At 49.2% G+C, this 25,120-nt stretch overlaps 1 protein-coding gene across 15 annotated transcripts in view; it reads left to right on the plus strand.

Moving 5' to 3' along the window:
• The first annotated feature begins 12,511 nt into the window (after window positions 1-12,511).
• The window catches only part of APBA2 (amyloid beta precursor protein binding family A member 2), a 243,651-nt gene continuing 231,042 nt past the window's right edge, over window positions 12,512-25,120 (plus strand). For 9 of the 15 annotated variants that reach the window (XM_084976575.1, XM_084976667.1, XM_084976561.1 and 6 more), the window contains exon 1: window positions 13,002-13,121. The gene's annotated coding sequence lies outside the window, so the exon portion shown is untranslated. Of the gene's footprint in view, window positions 12,728-13,001; window positions 13,122-25,120 lie in introns of those variants that run through there. The other 6 variants (XM_084976612.1, XM_084976673.1, XM_084976564.1 and 3 more) reach the window with 1 other exon arrangement.

A 25,120-nucleotide genomic window follows, 5' to 3' on the forward strand; every position in this document is an offset into this window, starting at 1 on the left:
ATCCTTAGTTTTCTGAGGAACCTCCATAGTGTTTTCAAAAGTGGTTGTACCAGCTTATATCGCCACCAACAGTGAAGGGGGGTTCCCTTCTCTCCACACCCTCTCCAACATTTGTTATTTGTAGACTAATTAATGATGGCCATTCTAACCAGTGTGAACTGATACCCTACTGTAGTTTTGATTTGTGTTTCTCTAATAATTAGCAATGTTGAGCATTTTTTCACATGTTTGTTGGCCATTTGTATTTCTTCTTTTGTGTTTTTTTGTGCTGTTTTAAGGCACTAAGTTTGTGGTCATTTGTTATAGCAGCAATAGAAACAAGAAGCCATGCCTTCCCCTGGGTCCTGGGAGGTGGCTTTGGGGGAGCTCTTTTCTCTTCCACCTGCCACATTCCCAGAAATGACACAGTGGATCTGAGTCTTGAGGGCCTTTTTCTGAGGACTAGGTCAGTCGTTTCCCCAAATTAGCTCCTGGGATCAGTGACATTTGGACAGAGAAATCCAGTTGTTAAGTGGGGAAGACACCGGCCCCATCCAGTGGTCTTTGTTATGGTGACAATTTTGTCTATTACATCATCTATAGGCTGCTCTGAAGGTCTTAGCATCCTGGGCACATCCAGCTTTCTGTCCAAAGCAGTTCCTGTAGTGTGAGAGCAGGTCTCCAGGGAGAAGCATGGGTGCAAGTTGCAGCCAGCAGAGGAACACACAGTGGTGGGGAGGAGCCCAGCCCTCGTGCCTCAGAGTCACTGGCTTCTTGTTGTGGATTGGCTTCTTCTTGTCCTGGCTTCTTCCAGAGCCTGGTTGGTTGCATTATCTGAGGGAAGCTTTGCCAGAGAGGGTCAGTAGGATGAGCTTCAGACCTGCTGCTGCAGCCGGTGCTGAGGCCATAAAGGATATTCAACATCTCCCTCCCTGTTATGGGTTGAATTATGTCCCCTGCGCCACCTACCCCTGATCTAAATTCCTGTGCTGTAGTCCTAGCCCTCAGTAGCTCAGAGTGTGATTATATTTGGAGATGGTTTTTTGCTTTTGTTTTTGTTTCTGTTTGGCAGAACCCACAGCATATAGAAGCTCTTAGGCCAGGGATTGAACATGCACCGTAGCAGTGGCCCTAGCCATTGTAATGACAGCCCTGGATCTTTAACCTCCTGCACCAAAAGAGAACTCCTAGGGTCTTTTTAAAATTGAAGTATAGTTCATTTACAATGTAGTGTTCATTTCAGGTGTACAGCAAAGTGATTTAGTTACATAAATATATATCTATTTTTTCAGGTTCTTTTCCCTTATAGGTTATTATAAAATATTGAATATAGTCCCCTGTGCTATACAGTAGGTCCTTGTTGGTCATCTGTTTTATGTACAGTAGTGTGTATCTGTTAATCCCAAACTCCTATCTTATCCTTCCTGCCCTTTCCCATTTGGTAACCATAAGGGTTTGTTCTCTATGTCTGTGAGTCTGTTTCTGTTTTGTAAATAAGTTCCTTTGTATCTTTTTGTTTGTTTGTTTTTGCAGATTCTACATATAAGTGATATCACATATTTGTCTTCCTCTATTTGGCTTACTTCACTTACTTCTCTAGTTCCATCTGTGTTGTTGCAAATGGCATTACTTCGTTCTTTTTTATGGCTGAGATATATTCCATGTGCAGACATAATACATCCTCTTTATTTATTTTTTATTTATTTATTTATTTTTTTGTCTTTTTGCTATTTCTTGGGCCGCTCCCGCAGCATATGGAGGTTCCCAGGCTAGGGGTCGAATCAGAGCTGTAGCCACCGGCCTACGCCAGAGCCACAGCAATGTAGGATCCGAGCCGCGTCTGCAACCTACACCACAGCTCACGGCAACGCCGGATCATCAACCCACTGAGCAAGGGCAGGGACCGAACCCGCAACCTCATGGTTCCTAGTCGGATTCCTTAACCACTGCGCCACGACGGGAACTCCACATCCTCTTTATTTATTCATCTGTCAATGGACACAAGTTGTTCCCATGTCTTGGCTATTATAAATAGTGCTGTTTGAACATTTGGGTGCATGTATCTTTTTAAACTATGTTTTTCTCCACATATATGCCCAGGAGAGGGATGGCTTGATCATATCACAGTTCTATTTTTACTTTTTGGAGGAACTTCTGTACCATTCTCCATAGTGGCTGTGCCAATTAACATTCCCACCAACAGTGTAGGCAGGTTCCCTTTTCTCCACAGCCTTGGAGATCAGGTTTTTACAGAGGTTAAAATGATGGTAAAATGAGTCTGTTAGGATGGGCTCTGATCCAATATGACTGGTGTCCTTTTCAAAAGGGGGAACTTGGACAAAGAGGCAAACACGAGCAGAGGACAGCTGATAAGGGGAGGCGGGGAGGAGAAGGCCATCTAGAACCGAGGACAGAGGCCCAGGGCAGCCCCTTCCCTCATGGTGCGCAGAAGGAGCCACCCTGCTGACTCTCTGATCTTGAACTCCTTGCCTCTGGAGCTGTGAGACAATACCTTTCTGTGGTTTAAGTCACGTGCTCCATGGCACTTTGCCATGGTTACCCCAGCAAACAAATCCATGCTATTGGCATTTGGTCTCCACTCCGCTCAGGTGTGGCTGCACTGCTGGCCGGGTGTTGGGCCTGACGGGGTCACCTCCACCTGCTGGGGGGCAGGGTCTGAGGCGTATCAGGAATGGTGGCAATGCTGTCTGGTCAGAGTTGGTACCCAGAGATGCTGTGCTGGGTCTGTGATCTGAGCACACCACTCCTGTTTCTGTTCCTTCAAGACCACCAGGGTCAGTTCCCCAACCAAGTAAAGGCCTTTTCTTTACTGCTTGTCTCCTGACATCAGGAGCCCCAAATTATCAGGTGGAAGCTGTGGCTTGAACTCCTGCGTGATCTTCCTGGTGGAAGAGTCTTCCATTGGGTAACGAGGACCTCTCAACCCTCAGTCGACCCATCAAACATAGCATCAGTGGTGAGAAGCACTCCTCCCCTATATTTGTTCCTGGGGATGATGATGAGTGGAGTCGGGCCTACCAGGATGGCTGCTGGTTCCGAGACAAGCATCGCATCACAATAGACCTCTGGTGGCAGGTGGGACCCTAAGGAGCAATATCCAGCCCTACAGGGCACGTGCTTAAACGTCAGGTCAGCTACAACTTCCAGAGGCTTCTCTCCTGCTCCATTGGCCGGAAACTTCTGCTCACTATGGAATTTTGTGGGACTATGGATCTCACAGACGTGTGCCCACCACGACTTACATGTCCTTGGCTGTGAAGGCTCCCTGGCCCCAGGTAATGTTGAGCAGGATCCCATGTTGGTGAGTCAGATACCAGGAGTCCTCAAAGAGTGGTTCAGACAGGAGATGCTGATCCACTCAGAATACATGAGGATCCCAGTCAGGATGAACTGCTGTGATTTGCTGCCCCTGAGTGGCTGGTGGTCTCTTTGAAGGGCAGCACACTGGGGGCTGATGGGTGGATGATCACTAGACTAGCTTCGGCGAGAGGAAGACCATGCCACAGCCCACTTCTGGCCATCATCACTGATCTTCATGCCTGAGTGTGCCCTGAGCAAGTGGGGGACGGGTGTTTAGGGACATTTCCGTGTCCTGCCTGCCTGGCTGTGTTGTGCTTCCTCAGTCCTGGGTGTTCCCATGGGTGTTCTGGGTGACACCAAGATCCTGCCACAGGCTGCTTCTTCCCATGGATTCATCCCCGTGTGGCCACCATGGAAACTTGCAGTCTTGTTATACAGGCCCCAACCAGCCAACCAAGCAACGTCCCACTGCCCATAAAGACGTCCAGCTTTGGGCCATTTCTCTCTCCACTCAAAGTGGGTGGCTAGGTACACAGCCTAGAGTCCGTCCTTCCTCTTCTACCCTTGTTGCTGTCTTTCAGGGGACACCCTCCCACCCCAAAGGGGACTTCACTCCTTCCCCATTAGGGCCCTGACTCTGGCCCAGGAGAACAACTGCAGCCGTGAATTCGGGTAGCCCTCAAGTTCTGCTTCTCTTAAAATGGCCCGACCCTAGTCTTCTCTGACTGCAGGAGATGAGGGTTTGGGCCAGTGCTTTCTTGGGCCCTAAATTGGTCACAGATCCACTAGAGCCATTCGTTTTCTGTTTCTCTCCTCCTTCCATCACCAGAAACACCTTCTGGTCCTGTGCCTCTCTCCTCTTTGGCTTCTCAGAACCTCAATGCTCCAGAATGGGGGCCACTGAGCCCCTCAGCCCTTGACCCACCTCTGCTTGGAAGTCATCTTGTGCCAGAGCCCCAGACTCTGGGGGTTGCCTCCTAGGGCCACTGCTGTACCCTTGAGCTTTGGCCTGGACCCCGAGAAGCAGAGCCTGAGGTGAGACGTTGGTGCAAGTGACATCTAGGAAGGAAATCCCAGGAGATACCATTGGGGTGGGGGAGCAGGACAAGGCCATGGAAGAATCTGAGAAAGGTGAGCAGTTTCAGGTGAAGTCCCAGATCAACCAGATCCCACAGGGTGCTCTGAAGATCAGTTCCCACTTGGTTGAAGAGACCCTCCTTACTCCTCACCTGCTTCTGCCCCAGTGATGCAAAGGGTGATTCTCCAGGAGGCTGGAGTCCAAGCCTGGAGGAGAAGCCATGGCAGCTGGTGGAGGTGTGAGCAGTGGACCTGGTGGGCACTTGGTGGTATCAGCTGCAATGGGCCACCGGGGCCTCCTGATTGCAGAAACCACGTCTTGGTTCCCTAGGGCTGCCACAGCCAAGGACCACAACCTGGGCGGCTTAAACAACACCTTTTCTTCACTCTTTCAATTGTTGCTGAAGCCCCACATGCCCTTTGGATAAACCTACCCAAGTGACAACAGGGCCTTGCTGGAGACAAAGTTTAGGTGGTCAGTGGGGAGGGGGTCCAGAGGTACCAGGTCAGGCCTTTGGGGACACGACCACCTTGAGATGCTCCTTCAATGTTTTTCTTCCCTGTGTTTGTTAACACATGGTTACTCAGGGCCTACTGTGTGCCAGGCACTGGGCCAGAAGCTGAGGATGTGCCTCATGTGGTCCAAAGCAGAGCCAGTGGGGTGGGGAGAGACTGAACTGTTAATCAAATGATCATGCAAATAAATGAGATCCTATTGTATAGCACAGGGAACTATATCTAGTCTCTTGGGATAGACCATGATGGAAGATACTATAAGAAAGGGAATGTGGGAGTTCCCATCGTGGTGCAGTAGAAACGAATCTGACTAGGAACCAGGAGGTTGCGGGTTCAATCCCTGGCCTTGCATAGTGGGTTAAGGATCTGGCATTGCCGTGAGCTGGGGTGTAGGTCACAGACATGGCTTGGATCTGGCTTGGAGGGCCATCCCTCCCAAGAAGTCTGACCTCTGTGTGAAGAATAACCCACTTCCAACACTCCCCCACCCCTACCCTGGACCCAAATCATGTAATGGCCATAATCTGCCCACTCTCCCCCTCCCCAAGATTATGATGCTGCACCTCATTCCTCCTAATCAGACAGGCTCAAGGGACCATCTGTATGACAGGAGCCTAGCTCTCTCCACTCTGTCACCTTCATACCATCAACCCCTCACACAAGAGCTATAGCCACACTTTTTGGCCTGTACTACTTCCCCTCTATTATCGGACGAGATTGGGTGCATTCAGGATGGTATGACCATAGACTGCCCTCTATTACCTACATGACAGAGTCTCTAGAATAAAGGAGGCTTGCACTGTGGTGATTTTTCACCCCCCAATCTTTACCAGAGTGCAGTAGGTAACTTCTCAAGAAAACAACAAACCACTGCTTTCCCCAGATGCCTCCCTTACCCACATGGGACCCCTCCTCAGAGGTCCCTGCCCCATTTACTTTGGCAGATACTGGTGTTCTGCAGTCTGTTTGTGTGGTCACTGAAAGCATGGATCTGGAGTGTCAGAGACTTCATAGTTTATAATAATCCACCTATTGCTATAAAGGCTGGATTCTGCTGCAGAATCTGTGTCCCAAAATTGGTAAAAAAAAAAAAAAAAATCAAAAAACAAAAACCAAACACTCCCAAGGCAATAGAAACAAAACCAAAAATAAACGAATGGGACATAATCAAACTTATAAGCTTTTGCACAGCAAAGGAAACCACTAAAAAAAAAAAAAAAAAAAAAAAAAAAAAAAAAAGAGCAACAATGAAAAAACAACCTACAGAATGAGAGAAGATAGTTGCAAATAATGCAACCAATAAGGGCTTAATTTCCCAAATATATAAACAACTCATACAACTCAACAGCAGAAAAACAAAATATCCCAATTGAAAAATAAGCAAAGACCTAAATAGACATTTCTCCAAAGAAGACATACGGATGGACAAAAAAGACATGAAAAATGCTCAACATCACTAATTATTAGAGAAATGCAAATCAAAACTATAATGAGGTATCATCTCAAAGTGGTCAGAATAGCCATTATTAAGTCTACACAACCCACAGAATGGGAGAAAATATTTGCAAATGATTTGACTGGCAAAGGATTAATCTCCAAAATTTATAAACACCTTCTGCAGCTCCATACCAAAAAACAAACAACCCCATCAAAAAAATGGGCAGATGATCTAAACAGATAATTCTCTAAAGAAGACATAGAGATGGCCAAAAAACACATGAAAAGATGTTCAACATCACTCATTATTAGAGAAATGCACATCAAAACCACTATGAGGTACCACCTTATACTAGCCAGGATGGCCATCATAGAAAAGTCTACAAACAATAAGTGCTGGAGAGGGTGTGGAGAAAAAGGAACCCTTTTATACTGTTGGTGGGAAAGTAAATTGGTACAACCACTGTGGAAAACAGTATGGCAATTCCTCAGAAAAGTAAAAATAGAACTACCATTTGATCCAGCAATCCCACTCCTGGGCATCTATCCAGAGAAAACCATGACTCGCAAAGGCACATGTACTCCGATGTTCACTGCAGCACTATTTTCAATAGCCAAGACATGGAAACAACCTAAATGTCCATCGACAGAGAAGTGGATAAAGAAGAAGTGGCACATACACACAATGGAATATTACTCAGCCATTAAAAGGAACGAAATACCGGAATTTTTAGCAACATGGATGGACCTAGAAATTATCATGCTAAGTGAAGTCAGTCAGACAATGAGACACCAACATCAAATGGCATCACTTACATGTGGAATCTAAAACAAGGACAGAATGAACTTCTTTGCAGAATAGATACTGACTCACAGACTTTGAAAAACTTAATGGTTTCCAAAGGAGACAGGTTGGGGGTTGGGGGGATGCACTGAGGGTTTGGGATGGAAATGCTGTAAAATTTGGTTGTGATGATTGTTGTATAACTATAAATGTAATAAAATTCACTGAGTATAAAAAAGGAAAAATAAAAAAATTAATGTCTACAAATAACAAATGCTAGAGAGGATGTGGAGAAAAGGGAACCCTCTTACATTGTTGGTAGGAATGTATATTGGTACAACCACTATGGAAAACAGTATGGAGTTTCCTCAGAAAACTAAGGATAGAAGTACCATATGATCTAGCAATCCCACTTCGGGACATGTATCTGGACAAAACTACAATTCAAAAAGACACATGCACCCCTATGTTCCTAGCAGGACTATTCACAATAGCCAGAACAATGAAAAAATCTAAATGTCCATGAATGGACAGATGAATGGATTAAGAAGATGTGGTACATATACACAATGGAATACTACTCAGCCATAAAAAAGGATGAAGTAATGCCATTTGCCTTAACATGGATATAGAACTAGAGATTCTCATACTAAGCGAAGTAAGTCGGAAAGAGAAATACAGACACCATATGATATCACTTATATGTGGAATCTAAAATATGGCACAAATGAGCCTATCTATAGAACAGAAACAGACTCACAGACATGGAGAACAGACTTGTGGTTGCCATGGGGGAGTGAGAGGGAGTGAGAGGTAGTGGGACGGACTGGGAGTTTGGTGTTAGTAGATGCTAACTACTACATTTAGAATGGATAAGCAACGAGGGCACACAGCAAACTATATCCATGTGATAGAACATGATGTAAGATAATATGAGAAAAAGGGAGTTCCTGTCGTGGCTCAGTGGAAATGAATCTAACATCCATGAGGACACAAGTTTGATCCCTGGTCTCATTCAGTGGGTTAAGGATCTGGCGTTGCCGTGAGCTGTGGTGTAGGCCAGCTGCTGCAGCTCCGATTCGACCCTTAGCTTGGGAATCTCCACATGCTGCAGTCGTGGCCCTAAAAAGACCCCCCCCCAAAAAAAAAGATAATATGAGAAAAAGAACGTATATATATGTACAACTGGATCATTTTGCTGTACATTAGAAATTGACGGAACATTGCAAATCAGCTATACTTTAATTTTTTAAAAATTATGAAAGAATAAAATAAAATAGGGAGTTGCTATTGTGGTGCAGAAGAAACAGATCCAACTAGTAGCATGAAGATGCGGGTTTGATCCCTGGCCTCAACCAGTGGGCCAGTGATCCAGTGTTGCCCTGAGCCCGTAGGTTGCAGATGCAGCTTGGATACCACGCTGCTGTGGCTGCTAGCTGCAGCTCCAATTTGACCCCTAGCCAGGGAACTTCCATATGCTGTAGGTTTGGCCCTAAAAAGTGAAAATAAAAGATAAAATAGGCGAAAAAAATCAACACTATTTATTTTGGGAGAAGGTCCATTGCTTCCATGGTTGGCAAAGGCATTTCCACACCACCTCTCTCTGTGTTAAAGTAAAGGAGTGTTAACTGTTAGTGAATTTCCCATTACATTAGATTGTGATCTCTTAGTGAATTTCCCCAGGGACTTAGGTCCTGAAGCTAAGAAAATCAAAGATACCCCTGGGGGTGGTTTCACCCTGGAGCTTGGGGCTTTTTGAGGCCCACTCCCTCATCTGAACAGAGGAGGAAACTGTGCCACGGAGGCCCTGGTGATCTACCCAAAGCCCTGTCCTGGCTGGTGCCGTAGCTGGGACCAGGATATAGGAGCCCTGGCTCCCAGTTCAGGGCACTATTGACTGCACAGCATGAGGGGTAGGAAGATGATCCCAAGTACTTAATGCTGATGAGGGGTGAGTCCCAGTGAGGCCAGTGCCAAGTGGTGACTTTATGGAGCATTGTTCTGCATCCTCACAGAGAGAGGATACACCTTTGTCAATCAAATGCACTTATACTCAGCCTAGGAATGAAAGAAAAATTAATAGACTGTCATTGGGGAAATGCCCTCCCCAGCCTATGAGGCAGAGCATTAATCTTCTGTCCTATATAAGGAAGGCATTATTTTTAAAAACTAAGTTATGCCAAGTGCTGAGGAATTGACAGGTTTTTGGCTCCACTTTCCTGCCTTGTGGGAATTCTGGCCTGGCTTTCCTTCCTTCTCTTCACTGAATGGGATTGGCACCAAGCCTGCAATTCATGAATACTGCCACTAAGTGGCAGTAGGTGGCAAAGCCAGTGGTTTAATGCTACACCCACAGAAGCATCTAATTTAGTGGCATCAGAGGGTCTATTTTCTTCCCTTGGGGAAAGGGACTAGAGATTTCAGAGGTCTCCAAAGGGTTAAAAACCAGGGTTATGAATGATAATTTACACATTTTGCTTTGGGATTGATAATAACTTTATATACTTCAAAAATAGAAAAGATAGGGGTTCCTGTCATGGCTCAGAGGTAATGAACCCGACTAGGATCCATAAGGATGCAGGTTTGATTCCTGGCCTTGCTCAGTAGGTTAAGGATCCGGTGCTGCCGTGAACTGTGGTGTAGGTCACAGATGAAGCTCCGATCTTGTGTGGCTGTGGCTGTGGTGTAGGCCGGCAGCTGTAGCTCTGATTCAACCCCTAGCCTGGGAACTTTCATATGCCACAGGTATGGCCCTAAAAAGCAAAATAAATAAATAAAGAAAGAAAGAAAGGGAAAGAAAGAAAGAAAAGAAAAGAAAAGAAAGAAAGAAAAGGTAGGAGTTCCCTGGTGGCATAGCAGGTTAAGGATTTCACCTGGCTTGGTCACTGCATGCCTCAGGTGTAGCCAAAAAAAAAAAAAAAAGAAAAAAGAAATAGAAGAGATAATCAGTGAAAAGTATTCTTGTGATTCCTGCCCTAGCTACATTTATGAGTTTCTTGTGATCTTTCCAAAGAGGCCGTACAACTGCACACAAGTACAAGCACGTGTATGCTCATTCTTCTCCCTTTTCTGTTTTTTTTTTTACACATGTTGGTAGATGTGTAGAACACATCTTCTACTCTTTGTGCTTTCAGTTAACAATCTATTTTGAATCTTCCATGTTAATTCATCATATGGTTCCTTGTTTTCTCCTTTCACTTCGGTGTTTGGATGTGCCCTCACGTTTTTAAACAGTCTCCCATTTGTGAATATTGAGACTATCTGCAGTCATTTGCAACACAGTAACACAGTGATTAACTACAAAATAATACGGAAATTTTGCACATGCATGGTATACATGTTTGACAACTTTTACAAATAGAGTTCTTAGGTCAAAGGGCTTGTGCATTTGTAATTATGATAGAAGTGGTCTAATATTTCTCCATGGAAGTTGTGCTGATTTACACTCTCCAGGCAGTGCAAGAGTTACTGCTTCCCCTTGCTCTCTGGAATATATTGTGTTATTGTACTTCTGGGCCTCTGATACCTAAAAACCATGGCATTTAGATGCAGTGTTAATTTGCATTTCTCATAAAGAAGATATCTTTTCAGATGTTTGAGTCATTTGTACTTTCCTCCCCATGAACTATCTGGCCGGGGATCTAACCCAAGTCCTCATGGATACTAGTCAGGTTCATTAACCACTGAACCACAACTGGAACTCATACCTTTGTTTTTTTCTATTGAGTTGTTCCTTTGTTCTTTTTTTTTTCTTTTTACAGCTGCACCTGTGGCATTTGGAAGTTTCCAGCCTAGGGGTCCAATCGTAGCTGCAGCTACCAGCCGACACCACAGCCACAGCAACACCAGATCTGAGCTGAATCTGCAATCTATGTTGCAGCTTGCGGCAACACCGGATCCTTAACCCACTGAGCAAGGCGAGGGATTGAATCCACATCCTCAAGACACACTATGTGGAGTTCTTAACAGGCTGAGCCACAATGGGAACTCCTGAATTATTCTTTCTATCTATTTCGAGATGCTATCTATATTTTAAGGAAATTAACTGTTGGTGAAATGAGTTGCAAATATTTTGTTCCTGTTTTGTTGTTGACTTTGCTTATGATAGTGATTGCCATGCAGGGATTTACCCAAAGTCCCATTTAGCAGTATTTTACATCACGGCTTTTCAGTTTTGTGGAATACTGAAAAGAGCCTTCCCTACTCCAAGATTCTTTAAAAATTCTCTGAATAGTGATGCTTAGCTTGGGCCCAGCAGACTTAGGAGTCCTGGGTGAGGCTGGGGAAGGCCTGTGCCTTTGACCCCATGGACCATGAACACCAGCTACCATTGCTCCTGTGTGCAGGAATTGGGGCGGGGGGGGGGGTCATCTAATGGTGGTGGTTAGCCCAGAGCTTGCCTTGGGAAGCAGCGAACACAACCTACAGTAAAGACAGCTCACCTCAGAGGCCAGGGGGATGGGTTAGGAGCCTACCCCTGGCCTGCTTCTGGGATTTGCCTTTGCAGGCTTCTTTTGGCGCTTCAGCTGCAAAGCTGCCCTACTAGGACCACCCATCGGGCCAACTGGAGGTTCTGGCCCTCAAGGTGAGGGTGAGTGTTGGGGGTGGAGGGGGAAGCTGGGGAGTGGGGAGGGAAGCAAGCCCTCAACTCACCCACTGACAGGAAGTCCACACCAAGTCTGTGCTGGTCCAGCTGGGGATTTAGCTTTTTCCAAGCCTTCTCCTCAGGGCAGCAGCAGGAGGAGGCCCACCCAGGCCTCCTCTTCCTTGGAACTCCTCTTCAGAACTTCCCCCACCATAGCATCACCTTAAGCCGGCCCAAAGAAGAGAAAACAGAAGGCAAATAATCAAGATTTGAGTGGAGGAGGCACTAGGGCCTAGCTCGAGCAGACAAAGCACCTTGTGCACTTGTCCAGGTAGAGGCTGCAGGTTACCATGACAGTGAAGGACTGAAAGGACCAGAGGGTTCAAGGTGACACAAGCATCCTGGTACAACCTTCTAAGGCTTCCGGGGTGTTATCTGCACTGTGGGGATGGATCACCTCTCCTCTTTGAGATGTGTGTGGGCACCTGGTAGTGGAAGAGTTTTGGGTCCTCTCTATTCAGGACGGCTGGGAGGGAAAGGGCTGGGGCGAGGCCCTGCGGGATGGGAGGCAAGTGATCAAGGCTAAGGCTGCACAGGATATTAGTAAGAGGGCGATGAGATGGTTCCCAGGGACCTGGAATGCAAATGGGGCAGGGGGCTTCCTCTCCAGAAAGGGCTCTCCCAGGCCGCTACTCCCCCAAGTACTTCTCGCCTGGGGTCCCCTTCTCGCACGCGGCCACGCTGGGCTGAGCAGGGCTCGATCGCCGGCACCCTCCGCCGCAAGCGCTCGCAAGCCCACCAGGGGGCAGCGTGGAGCCGGGGGCAGGTGCGGGCGGAGATGAGCCTCGCTGTCACCTGTTTCATCCGCCAGAGGACCAGATCTGAACAGCTCCGGATCCCACAGGGCCGGGGCTCGCCCGGGAATCTGTGTGCTCCCTAGGGCCCGGGACGGTTGAGGGCGCCGCGGCTTCCAGAGCTGGGCTCCGGGCCTCGGCCTCGAGGCCGGCCCCTCAAGACTCGGACCCCAGGTGCGCCGCCTCGCCGACTGTCCCAGCGCCGCGTTTGGGGGTGGGGTGGGGAGGGGGCTGGGCGCGCACGCATCTTTGTCTTCTGTCTTCCCGCCGCGCACTCTCTCCAAGCGGGGGCCGCGGGCGAGGCCGGGCGGGGCGGGGCGCGGGCGGCCAGCCGCAGGCCGGTGCGAGGTGCGCCCGGGGGCCGCGCCGCGTGCGCCGGGCAGGGGCGGCCCTGCGTGCCGTACGCCGCGTTCGGGGCGCGCCCGCCGCTATTCAGCTTCCCGGGCTCGGCAGCATCTTGGTGCGCGGCTCACAAAGAGCTGCTGCGGCGGCTCCGTGCTTGGCCTCGCGGATTGAGCGGCGGCGGCAGCGGCAGCGGTGCACCCGTGCGGCCCCGCGCACAAGCCAGGTAAGTAAGGGACCGGGCCACCCGAATCGCCCGCGGCCGCAGCCTGGGGGCGCCCGGGCCGGCGCGAGGGCTGTGGGCGCGATCGGGCGGCGCCTCTGGAGTCAGGGGGTGCAGACCGGCGGGCGGGCGGGCGCGGCGGGGCCGAGAGGGCTGCTCGCGCATCCCCGGCGGGGGGCGCCGCGCCGAGGGCTACCGGCTCAGAGCAGGGGCGCGGGCGGGCGCCCGCTGCCCGTGCGGGTTCTACCCGGTGGCCGTTCCGCTAGAGCGTTCCGCGGCCCCGCTCAGCGCTGGCACCGAGTCCCAGTGCGGGCGGCAACTCCCGAGTTTGGGGTCGTTTCTGGGTTCCCTCCCTCCCGGGAGGCCGAGCCCCAATCTTTGAACCCTCCCCCTTTCCCATTATAATGAGGCCCAGCGGGAGAAACTCCTCAATTAAAAATTCCACAGCCCGGTTCCCCCGGGCGGCGCTCGGGGCTGGGGGCGCGGCACAGACCTGCCCCATCGGTCCAGCCCCTTCCCCCTCGCCTGGCTGCTACCGGGAAATTGGGCCACTGAGGGTCAAGGCGAAAGGCAAGCCCCCCCCGCCCCTCAAGCTGGGCTGTGTGCAGCCCAGGCCGGGCGGCATGGGGCGGGCCTCGGTGTGCCAAGACCGGGGCCGAACTTGCCGAGGGAGGGTCGCAAGGGGTCCGCCCTGCCCAAGCCTCGCTGAGAGGAAGGCTGAATTGAGCCTGCTGGTTTCAACTTAGTATTTACTTGCAGAAGGAAGACTTAATTTTTTTTCGGATCTATTCAGATATGGCCTGACGGGGACCAGACTCAAATCTGTGGTTAGGCGAACTCACAAATGGTCATGAGGACCGTCAAGTACCCCAAACCGGGCATCTCTTTTGTGCCCTTCATCCTGTGGGCTGAGCTGTCCCTGACCTCCTCAGCCTCTGTCCTTCTGAGAATTTTCCCCCTTCTCTCTTTCTTTGAGAAAAACAGTGGTTTTAGAAATAATGACCTGAAAGCTTTGGGGATGGAAACAGGACAGCTTTTCCTGCTTACACATTTGATGTGTCTTGCAGGTACCCAGGGCTTATGGTTCCTTTCTCAGGCCTCTGGGTTAGCCATTCCTCTGGTGAGGTGAAGTGGGGGGCTTCTCCCCTTCTCGCGGGGTGGCGTCCGCCCTGCAGGGGACACGGTCGGGTTTCCCAGCCTAGAGCTTCTAGGACGCCCTGCCCTGTGCCCTCACTCCTGGGTGTCTGTCTGTTCTTGTTGCTTCCATCTGCAGCCTGGCCTGAGGGGGTCTCTTGGGCGGAGGATGACACCTGCAGGGAGCCTGCTGGAATTGGGGATAGCATCCAGGGTATTCATGGACAAGTTGGAGCTTGCTGATGGTCAGGTTGCTAAGTTGGCAGCTTCCCTAGTGGGCACCACCAGCACTGGTGGAGAGACCCTTGAGTGATCTCCAGAGTTGGGCCAGGTCTGGGTGGTGGCCCCTGAAGGTCTTTTGTGGGGCCTGTCCCTCCAGACCTCTGGTCATTGATTGGGGAGCACAGTCATGCCCCTCCTCCACTGCCTGCCTTTCCATCTCCAGGGTACCAGGCTTCTTTGCCTGGGAGAAGTGCAGGCTGAACCAGATGGTGTGTGTGTGTGTGTGTGTGTGCACACGCGTGCATGAATGTGAGTGTGAGAGGCAGGGTGGGCGCTGACAGGCAGGCAAAGCCAGTGATAGTCAGTTTCTTACTCTCTTTTACATCACTTGCTTTCTCGGGCACTCCTGACTGGAGTTGTGCCTTGTTAACTTGTTGGTGTGACTGTCCCTTGAGTACTTCTAACCTTCTAAAAAATCATATTTTTTTAGTTTCACAGGAATAAGTGGTGGGGATGGATTGTAAAATGGAGGTGCATAAATAATCTAATTTGCCAACCGAGCTAAGAAATGCTAGATAAAAATAAAAGATAATTGTAAAAGGCACCAGTCACACCCCTGGAAGCTGAGAGGGAGCGCCAGAACACCTTGATTTTTCCTAGACACAGCTGAGGAACTCAGAGGAAAAACACATGCGATGAAGAGGTTGGCATCAGGCTGGGCTTTGTTTGGACTGGGTGGTTGTGAGGCTTGGCTGGCAGTGGGGAACCCAGGAGCACAAGCGCCCTTTAGGCCTCAGCTCCTTCTGGGCGTTCCTTCATCCTTGACCCTGCACACCTGGCCCATGTTGCAACAGGCAAGGGCCTCTGGCGACAGTAGGGTCTGATGTCTTGGAGCAACCTTTATTGTTGGGGGAGATGAAAAGGGTAGAAAGATGGGCACAGAGACCCTGAACTGTCCTCAAAGGGCTTTCCAAACCAAGTGGCAGGAACCAGCATGCCTGCCTGGCCTTGAGAGAGTGGGAGAGAGCCTAGGGCTGCAGTGACCTTGCTGGGAAGGGGACATATAGCAGGTGGGGAGTGATGTGGGCACTGGCAGCTCTATCTGAGACATAGGTCATGTCATGTTTGAGATGACTTCTCACCAAGTGGGGGCCCAGATGCCCTGTTGGAGGTTGCTGGTGGGTGGTCAGGCGTGTGCCCACAGGGAGGATTCTCTGGCTTCTTCCCCTCCTGAGGTCCCACCCACCGCCTGGGTCCTGTCCAGCTGGTGCTTCGGAGCAGCCTGCAGGCATGGGCTGAGTCAGCTGTCGTGGGTGCTGTCTTCTCTCACTTCTCTTGCAGCATTCCTCTGCTTGCCCTGTCCTCTGGGACGCACAGAGTAGCCCAGGGAGAACAGTGACCTCACTGGCTCTCTCTGGTGATTTGAAATTACCCGAGTCTGTTTGAGGACCCTCCACTTTGGTGGGTGCTTTCGCTCTGTGACTTAGGATTTCTGTGCCAGCTGCAGGGTTTCCCAGGTTGGTCCCTCTGCAGGTCAGGGCCTGGTCTGGCGTTCCTTGATCAAGCCCTCGGTGGCTCCCCAGTGCCCAGTCCATACCCACCTTCTTCAGCCTGATTTTTTTCCAGTTCCCTTCCTCACTCCCAGCCATGCTGTCCAGGCTTTGATCGGACAGGCTCATTGCCTAGGCTTGCCTTGGGTTTTCCCCACCTCATCCCCATTTGCCACCTCAGTTTGAGGCCCTGGCTCCATCCTTAATGATCCCAGATGAATATAGGCTCTTTCCCTCTTGTCCCTTGGTCTTCTAGTTTGCCAAGCTCCTGCCTGCCCCAGGGCCTTTGCACCTGCTGTTCCCTCTCCTTGGCACAAGCCTCCTTCAGATAGCCACTCTCATGTACTTCTCTGTTTATATTTCAGCTTCCTGATCAGCTTACATAAAATTGGCATCACTTCTCCTTTTCTTGTTAACTTTGCTTTGTGTTTCTTCTTACTACTTAACACCATTTGTCATTTATATACTTTGTTTATTCTGTCTCTTACCATTCTAACTTAAAGACTTTGTTGACATCTGTATCCCTAGCCGCTAGAACAGTGCCTGGCACCTCATAGACCCTCAATGCTACTACTTGGGGTGAATGAATGAATGAATAAATGAAACCCCAAGAGAAGCCCCATTCTTCGTTCCGGAAAAGGTTGGTACCCAGCTCTCCGTTTCCTGAGACCTAGCACTGGAACTGAGTCACCACTGGATCCCTCCTAGGACCTAGAACAGAACCTTGCATGCAGTGGTCAGGCAGGAGAGAGCTGTGGCCTCGTAGGGGGTGGGTCAGATTTCATGTAGGTCAGAAGAGAACATGGCTGGGAACGCAGTCCAGCCCAGGGAGTGGGTGTCTGATTCTTCACGGAACTCCCTTTTGGATTTTCTGTTGTTTGGATAGGCTGCGGTTGGGCTGTCCCTGCCATCAGCCTGGGTTACGGATGTGCTGGGAATGAGGCCTCTTCTTGCCCAGGTTCCCTTCCTCCTCCATCTGGATGTTTCTAAACTTGTCTTTTACCTTATGTCAGACCCAGCGTCTCCAGGCTCCCAGCCGCTCTGCCTGTCCCTGTTTGCCAGGCTTCCCTTCCTGGAGCCTTCCCCCTCCTGGTTCTCCCTGCCTATGCCCTGGCCTGGCTGAGGAAGGTGCCCTGGTTTTCTAAGGAGAAAGGCAGCAGGAGGTAGGAAGGAGCACGGGCCTTGCAGTAACCAGAGCTGGATCTGATCCTGGCCTCCCCACTAATCCCTAGGGCCTTGGTTGAGTCACTGGCCTTGGACGTCTTTCTCAGCATCTGTAGTATGTGCATTATAGCTCTCGCTGAGGCAGTTTTGAGGCACAGATGAGGTCCAGCATTGAACTGAGTTGAAGTAACATTACTCACAGTCAGAGCTTCCTGGAGTGCCCGGGATCTCAGGCTTGCTGTGGCTTCTCCTGTTTTACTGGGAGTTTGAAGAGTCAGCTTTGCTAGTTTCAAGTACAATCTAGGAAGAGAATGTAGTGCTTCCTAAACTCTAAAGTGCTGTTCTAATGGAAGGCATATGGAAGTTCCTGGATTGAATCCAAGCTGTGCCTGCAGCAACACCAGATCCTTTAATCCACTTCACCGGGCCTGGGTTCAAACCCATAGCTCTGAAGGGATCTCAGTTGCTTCAGTTAAGTTCTTAACCCACTGTGCCATAGTGGGAACTCCTATGTGTGCTGTTTTAAATAATTTCCCAGCAAGCCCAAGAAGCAGGTCTTCACTTGGCAGAGAGGAAGCCAAGGACCAGGCAGTTGCTGTTTCAGGACTGGGATTGGTTGGCGAGCCAGAGGGGCCCATGACCCCCCTCCCCCATCTCCTCTGTCCTCTTTTCTCCCCCACATCCCACTGGCACCCATTTTGCATCAGATCAATTTTTAAACTGGGTGGGCATAACTAGGACTTATGATCACTTATGTTATATGTAGAGGGCTTAATTTTCAACTTATGCCTAGAAAATCTGATGGTGGTGACCAGTGGACTTGAGCTCTGGTTGGTGGTTGGAGAGTAATGGACACATCACCGGGGACCCAGGTCCCTTCAGGGGACAGCAAGCGCTCTTGGGAACTTGCCAACCAGGACCACAGCTAACGTTGGTGGCGGTTTTGTGAGGTGTTTTCCTTTTGCACTTGAAGCTACCATGGATTTTTCATGGATTTCCCTTGTGGCTCATCGTATTCACTGCCATGGCCCAGTTCACTGTTGCAGTGCTGGTTCCATCCCTGGCCGGTGTGCCTCAGGTGAGGCCAAAAGAAAAGTATGGATTCTTTGCACTTCCTATCCCTGGAATAAAGTGTACTAAGAGATGCTGGGCTCTGAAATGTTCAAGCACTTGTTCTGAACAAATTTTAATTAGCAAGTAGTCAATGAGTAGGAGAACAATATTGGCATTTAGAATTTTCAGTTGAGGAGGTCCCATTGTGGCCCAGCGGGTTAAGAACCCAGCTAGTATCCACGAAGATGAGGGTTTGATCTCTGGCCTCGGTTCAGTGGGTTAAAGGATCAGGCACTGCCACGAGCTGTGGTGTAGGTCGCAGACTCAGCTCCAATCTGGTGTTGCTGTGACTGTGACATAGGCCGATAACTGCACCTCCGATTCAACCCTAGGCCAGAAATTTCTGTATGCCATAGGAGCGGCCCTAAAAAGAAAAGAAAAAAGAAAAAAAGAATTTTCAGTTGGGAGATATATACATATGTATATAGGTATAATTGTATTTTTAATATATGTATTTATTTCTCATTTGACTGGTTTTACATTTGTATAATTGACCCTCTAGCAAGGAATCTCTAAATATGAATTTCTCTGAACTGTTGTATGCATCACTAATTTTCATAAAAAAAGTATGATGTGTAGTCTTCCTCAGTGTGTCCATCAGTTGTCTTGGAAGAATCTATTGTTTCGAAACTAGGAGATCCGCTTGTTGAATGAGTGCTTGCGTTCAGGGATGACGGATTTCTCAGTCCCCTCTGGCAGCAAGTGCACACAGTGTTAACATAAAATACAGTTTACGTTCCTCAGTCTTTTGATATAACGAGCGAGCCGTGTGCTCTAACATCTGTCCCTATTATCCAGAGCTGGTGACAGCTGTCAAGGGTGGGGAATCAGAAGCTCTAGAAAGGTTCCCACAGCCGGCATGGCTGCTTCAAGTTTGACTCCTTCTAAAAGGAGTGCATGGAGGTCTGGAGTTTCTTCCTCGCCAGCCGCTCGGCTGTTGAGGATGGTGAGACCAGATGTGTGTGAGTGTTTGTTACAGTAGAGCCCAGTCAGTGCCAGTCACTGGGCTTATGGGTGTGTGTATGTGTGTGTGTGTGTGTGTGTGTGTGTGTGTGTGTTTCTCCCCAGCTCTGCTGCCAGGGCTCAGACACAAAGTGCTACCTTAGGTTTCTGGGTGGTTCCAACTGATCACAGTGAGAGCTGGAAGCTGACTGCTGGGCAGTTGGTCCTGGCCATGGGTTCCGGCAATGCCTGCCTGGCCCGAACCCTAGATTGCATGTTCCTACGCAGGCCTGATCCACAGCTCCTCCTGGATGTGCCTTTCTCTGTGTGCCCTGAAGATTCAGCCTGTGGCCTTTCCCCGCCCTTTGGGGGCCTGACAGGAGCAGGCCAGCATGTGGCAGGGTGGATGTGCCATCTGTTTTCTGCTCTTGGGGGACGTCTCTGTGCTCTTTCTTGGTTTGGAAACTCTGAGAGCAGAAGCCCTTCCAGACCAAGAACTCTTGATTGTGTCTCTCCTTTGGGCTTTAACAGATTTCGGCTTTTAAATTAATTGCATTTTGTTAAGTAATGGTTTTCTTCTTGATCACAGGCTGGTCTGGGCTTAGAAGTGCTTCAGTGGCTGTAACACCCCCTCGCAAGAGGCAGAGGCACCTCTGACTCGCATTGACTTCATTGAGGAGGTGCCTTGGGGGACCCCTGGGTGTGGCAGCATTCTCCCCACTCCTTGCTTTGGGAACTCCTGACTCAACTCTACACGTGTTGCTCTTTTTAGCCATCATGATGACTTATCTAATAATGGAAACAAAGGGGTGCTGGACAGTTAGTGGCAGCTCCTTCCCCACTCTGGTGTTAACCTCCCAGCCTTTTGATCTGTGGAGTCTCTGCAGTGCTAGCCCTGGGGAAGGTGCCTGTCTATCTAGTTACTCCCCAACCTCTTTACAGGGAGCTCCATCCATCCATCCATCCATCCATCCATCCATCCAACAGGTATTTCCTGAATGCCTGCTCTATTCCATCATTCTGATCCATGTTTGGAGCTGGGTGGTGTCAGGAGGATGGAGGGGTGCTGCTGGAGAATGTGGGAGGTCATGAGAGTCCAAGTCTGGGCCCAAATTACTCGTGAAGCAGCTCAGGCTGGAAGCTGTGATTGCCCTGCGTTGTTGGGGGAAGTGAGTCAGGGATCCCATCTTAGAAGAGTGGGTGGGTTTGCCCATCCTAGCTAAGGCCGGAAAAGCCCTGTCTGCAAAAGAGTCAGCCTGGAGCAGGGCATCCAGCATGGGAGTGGGAGCCTATTGACTGGCAGCAGGATAATGTGGTTTGTGCAGGTCAGAGCAGGAGATGGTGTGTCCTGACCGCCAGGGGCTTAAGCTGCCCGTGGGGGCCTGGGGGAGCCTTGCTGTGGAGGGAGACATGCACTCTGCCCGGCGATGTCTAGCTGTATCTTCAGAGTGTTTCTGTCATGCAGCTTCATGATCCTTTGGACTGAGGGAGGGGCTGTGAAGGATGAGGTGAGGGGTGTGATGGGGGCTGGGGGAGGGCCTGGGGGGGCAGCGGAAGTCAAGTCCTGGCCTTGCTAGCTCGGATGTTTAATTTTACCCTTTAGAGATTTACAGGCTTTCTAGATTAAATTGCCACTGTTCTCCTATACGAACGACAAAATCCATGACAAACCATAAATCACATTATTAATTTGCTCACATGGAGTTAACCTTTGTGGCTCCGCTGACTTACTCGGAACCATGAGGGGTGAGGGACGGCTGGGAAACAGGGAAACTTCTTTCCAATTGTCAGTGAGCGTGAAAGTCTAGAGGGACATGGGTTGCAGTGGCCACCGTGACCACCAAGTGGCCAGCTGTCCTCGCCCTATTGCCAGGGCTCCTGGTGGCTTTGGGGTCTCTGTGGGCTGGGGGACTGACCCCTGCAGCAGTGGTGCAGAGGGCAGGGGGCATGAGGAAGAAGTGGGAACTGGTTGGAAGCTGGGCTCCAGAGGCCTCTGAGGGCTGGCACGCCCCGAGTGCTCCAAGGAGGGCAGCCACAGCCCATATTCTCTCTTCCCTTTTTAGGCTCTGGTGGGCTTTTCATCCTCATTGAAGTGATGGGTTGGAAAATGTGTCTTAGAGTCACTCTCCTTTTCGGAGATGCGGTGACCCTGTCTTTGCTATGGCACATGGTGGGCACCCTTCCTTCCCTGAAACCCATGGCCTGGCCCCTTGGACACCTGGCTTGGACACTGGCGAATGCTTCCTTCACTGTTTACTCCTGGGCGCCAGTGCTGGAAACTGCCTGCTAATTGTGGGCAATTAGAAGTCATGCTTTGTTGAGAGAAAGCTGTGTTTGATGGCAGGCTCTCTCTGTGAGTGGACCTTTCTGCCACCAAGGGCCAAGGGGCTACACCAGGCAGGGATGGGTGGGGATTGCATGCTACACGGGGGATGGATCTGGGGTTTGAGCCCCTGGTGGTTTCCATTGAACACTTAATATTATGCTGCAGTTCATGTTGACTGATGTCCCAATATACTTTCAACATACTCAACAGTGATAGAGAGAAGCCAGACACTGGTGTACTTTTTTTTTTTTTTTTGGGCATATGGAGTTCCCAGGCCAGGGATCAGATCTCAGCTGCAGTTATGACTACACTGCAGCTGTGGCAATGCTGGATCCTTAGCCCACTGTGCTGGGTCAGGGATCGAACCTGTGTCCTAGAACTCCCAAGAGGCTGCTGATCTTGTTGTGCCACAGTATTAAATACATCCAGACTCTGGTGTATTTAATATCCGATGTTTCACGGCAGAAAGCCAACAGTTGTGTGGGTGGCGTGGCTGCTCTCCATGCTCATGTGCGGTACCCACAGCCTTAGATTGGAGGATGGGCTGTCACCGTTCAGACTTGGGCAGCAGCTGCTGCTGACCAACTCAGAAGATTCCGTAAAATCCACATGTATTTATAGAAATACAAATAGAGTTTAATGTCCCAATTTAGTGATCACTTCCTTGAAGTGAAATCAGCTCTGATTTCAGAAGGACATAGAGACTTAACACATTAATGTGCGATTGATTTTTGTCTCACTTATCTCTCTTCCCCACAATGGTCTTCAGGCTCTCATGTGTTTTCATTATGGAAACTGTCCCAGCTGACAGAGGCCTGGAGGCCCTTGTGGGTGTTCATTGTCCAGAATCCATGGCAGCCCATGGCTCACACACATCTGGACCTCACGTCCCAGGCCCTGACACCAAAATAGTGTTTTCCCCTCCACACTCATGCATTTAGTGGAAGATGTCTTACTAAATTACCTTAAAATAATGTACTATTTTTTTTTTAAAAAAGCACAGAACTGAGTAGAAAAAGGGGCCAAAGATATTTCACCAAAAAAAGACCCAGTAACCCACCATTGGTGGGAATGTAAGCTGGTGCAGCCAGAGAATAATATGGAGGTTCTTTAAAAACTAAATATAGAACTATCATATGACCCAGAAATCCCACTCCTGGGCATATACCTGGAGAAAACCATAATTCAAAAAGATACATGCGCCCCAATGTTCATTGAAACACTATTTACAGTAGCCAAGACATGGAAGCAGCCTAAATGTCCATCGACTGAAGAATGGATAAAGGTGTGGTACATACACACAATGGAATATTATTCAGCCATAAAAAAGAATGGAATAATGCCATTTACGGCAACATGGATGGACCTAGAAATTATCATACTCAGTGAAATAAGTCAGACAGAGAAAGACAAATATTATAATAGATCACTAATATGTGGACTCTAATAAAAAATGATACAATGGAACTTACAAAACAGAAATACACTCAAAGATTTAGAAACCAAACAAAGGGGAAGTGGAGGGGGAGGGATAAATTAGGAGTTTGGGATTAACAGACACACACTACTGTATATAAAACAGATAACCAACCAGGATCTACGTACAGCACAGAGAAATTTACTCAATACCGTGTAAAAACCTATAAGGAAAAGAATCTGAAAAGGAATAGGTATATATGTACTTTGATTTACTTTGCTGTACACCTGAAATTAACGCAACTTTTTAAGTCAACTATACTCCAGTACAAATTTTTTAAGGCCCAATAACCATATGGAAAGGCCCTCAATTCTGTTAATCATCAGGGAAATGCAAAGTAAATTGTAACAGAACCAATTGTGTGTGTGTGTGTTATATAGAGAGGTTTATTATCAGGAATTAGCCCACATAATTAGAGGCTGAGAAGTCCCATGAGCTCCCACCTGCAAGCTGGAGGCCCAGGTGTAGTTCAGTGTGAGTCTGAAGACCTGAGAACCAGGGAGCAAATGGTGTGAATCCCAGTCTAAGGGCAGAAGATGAAGTGAGAGGTCCCAGCTCAACAGAAAGCCAGGAAAAAATGGGTGAATTTCTTCTTCCTCCCTGTGTTGTTCTCTTCAGGCCTCAGTGGGTTGCATGCTGACCACCCCTCTTGGGGAGGGCATCTGCTTTACTGAGTCCACTGAGGCAAATGCACATTTCATTCAGAAACTCACAGACGTGCCCAGAAACAGTGTTTCATCTGGGTGCCCCTTGCTCAGCTTAGTTGGCCTGTAAAATTAACCACCGCAATTTGATACCATCACACACCCACCTACATTGGAAAAGAACAGAAAGTAGGTGTCGGAGAGGATGTGGAGCCCCTGGAGTGCTCACGATTGATCCAGGTGTATGAGCTCAAATAGCTACTTTGGGGAGTGGTTTTGCAGGATCACTAAAGCTATAAAACTGCACATACTCTGACCACAATCACGCTCTGAATGAAACTGGGTGAAAGGTGCACGTGGCCACTGTCGTGGGCTGCATGCCGGCTCCTAAAGACATCAGGCCCTGGACCCTGGAAATGTGACCATCCATGGTGGAGTTTCTGTGGACATGAGAGAGGGTATTGAGATAAATGATCCTGGATTATCTGGGTGGGCCCTGCCTGCTGTCGCAAGAGCCCTCCTAAAAGAGAGGCAGCGGGAGAGCAGACACTCAGGAGAAGGTAGTGTGTCCATGGAGGCAGGGACTGGAGTGATGTGGCCACAAGTCAGGGACCGCTGGAAGCCACCAGCGACGAGAAGAGGCAGTCCTCTCCCCTTGAGCCCCAGAGGAAGGGCAGTCCCTGCCAGCATCTTGATTTCAGTCACTGAAACTGCTTCCAGATTCCTCATCTCTGAACAGGAGGTTGTTTAAAGCCACCCTGTTGGTGGCAGCTGGTTCCAGGAGCCACAGGAAGCTAATACAGCCCTCAATACACATACAAGGGTGTCCACAGCAGTGTGGTTGTCATTGCCAAGCTGCTGACAACCCACATGTCCGCCAGTAACAGACTGCGCCAGTGTGTGGGCTGTCCAGCAAGCTGAGAGCGGACGTTGTAAGTGTGAGCTGTGGACCGCATGAGTCCTGCCACATCATACTGAGCAAAACCCCCAGGCGCTGAGTCCCGAGTCCTTACTGCATGGCTTTGCTGATAGGAAGGGTGGCAGGCAACTCTCCTGTGTGGGGTTGAAAGTCAGATTTTCCTTGGGAGATGGTGATTGGGGGGACTGGTGTGCAGGGACGGTGCAGGGCTTCTGGAGGGGCTGACAGTGTCCCATTTCTTGATCTGGGTGTGGTTTGCATGGGTGGATTCCAATTTATGGTATGGAACTTTTCAGTGCATATATTAAACTGCAATAAAAAGTGAGGAAAGTAAAGAGAGCACTGCATCACCTTGGAATTTTTAAGGCAAACTTTCAGTTGCCTGACTCAGGGCTGACTTTCCTGCTGCAATAATAATATCAAAATCAAGATTACATTTAATTTAATGTGAGATCATTAAATTTGGCCCTTCCAACAAACGCTTATTAATATTTAGATACACACTGTATTT

The sequence above is a fragment of the Sus scrofa genome, chromosome 1 (genome assembly GCF_054392235.1).
Source record: "Sus scrofa isolate SSC_HxYL_T2T_F1_AM1 chromosome 1, Sscrofa_HxYL_maternal_Yorkshire_Landrace_v2.0, whole genome shotgun sequence".
Classification (NCBI taxonomy): domain Eukaryota; kingdom Metazoa; phylum Chordata; class Mammalia; order Artiodactyla; family Suidae; genus Sus; species Sus scrofa.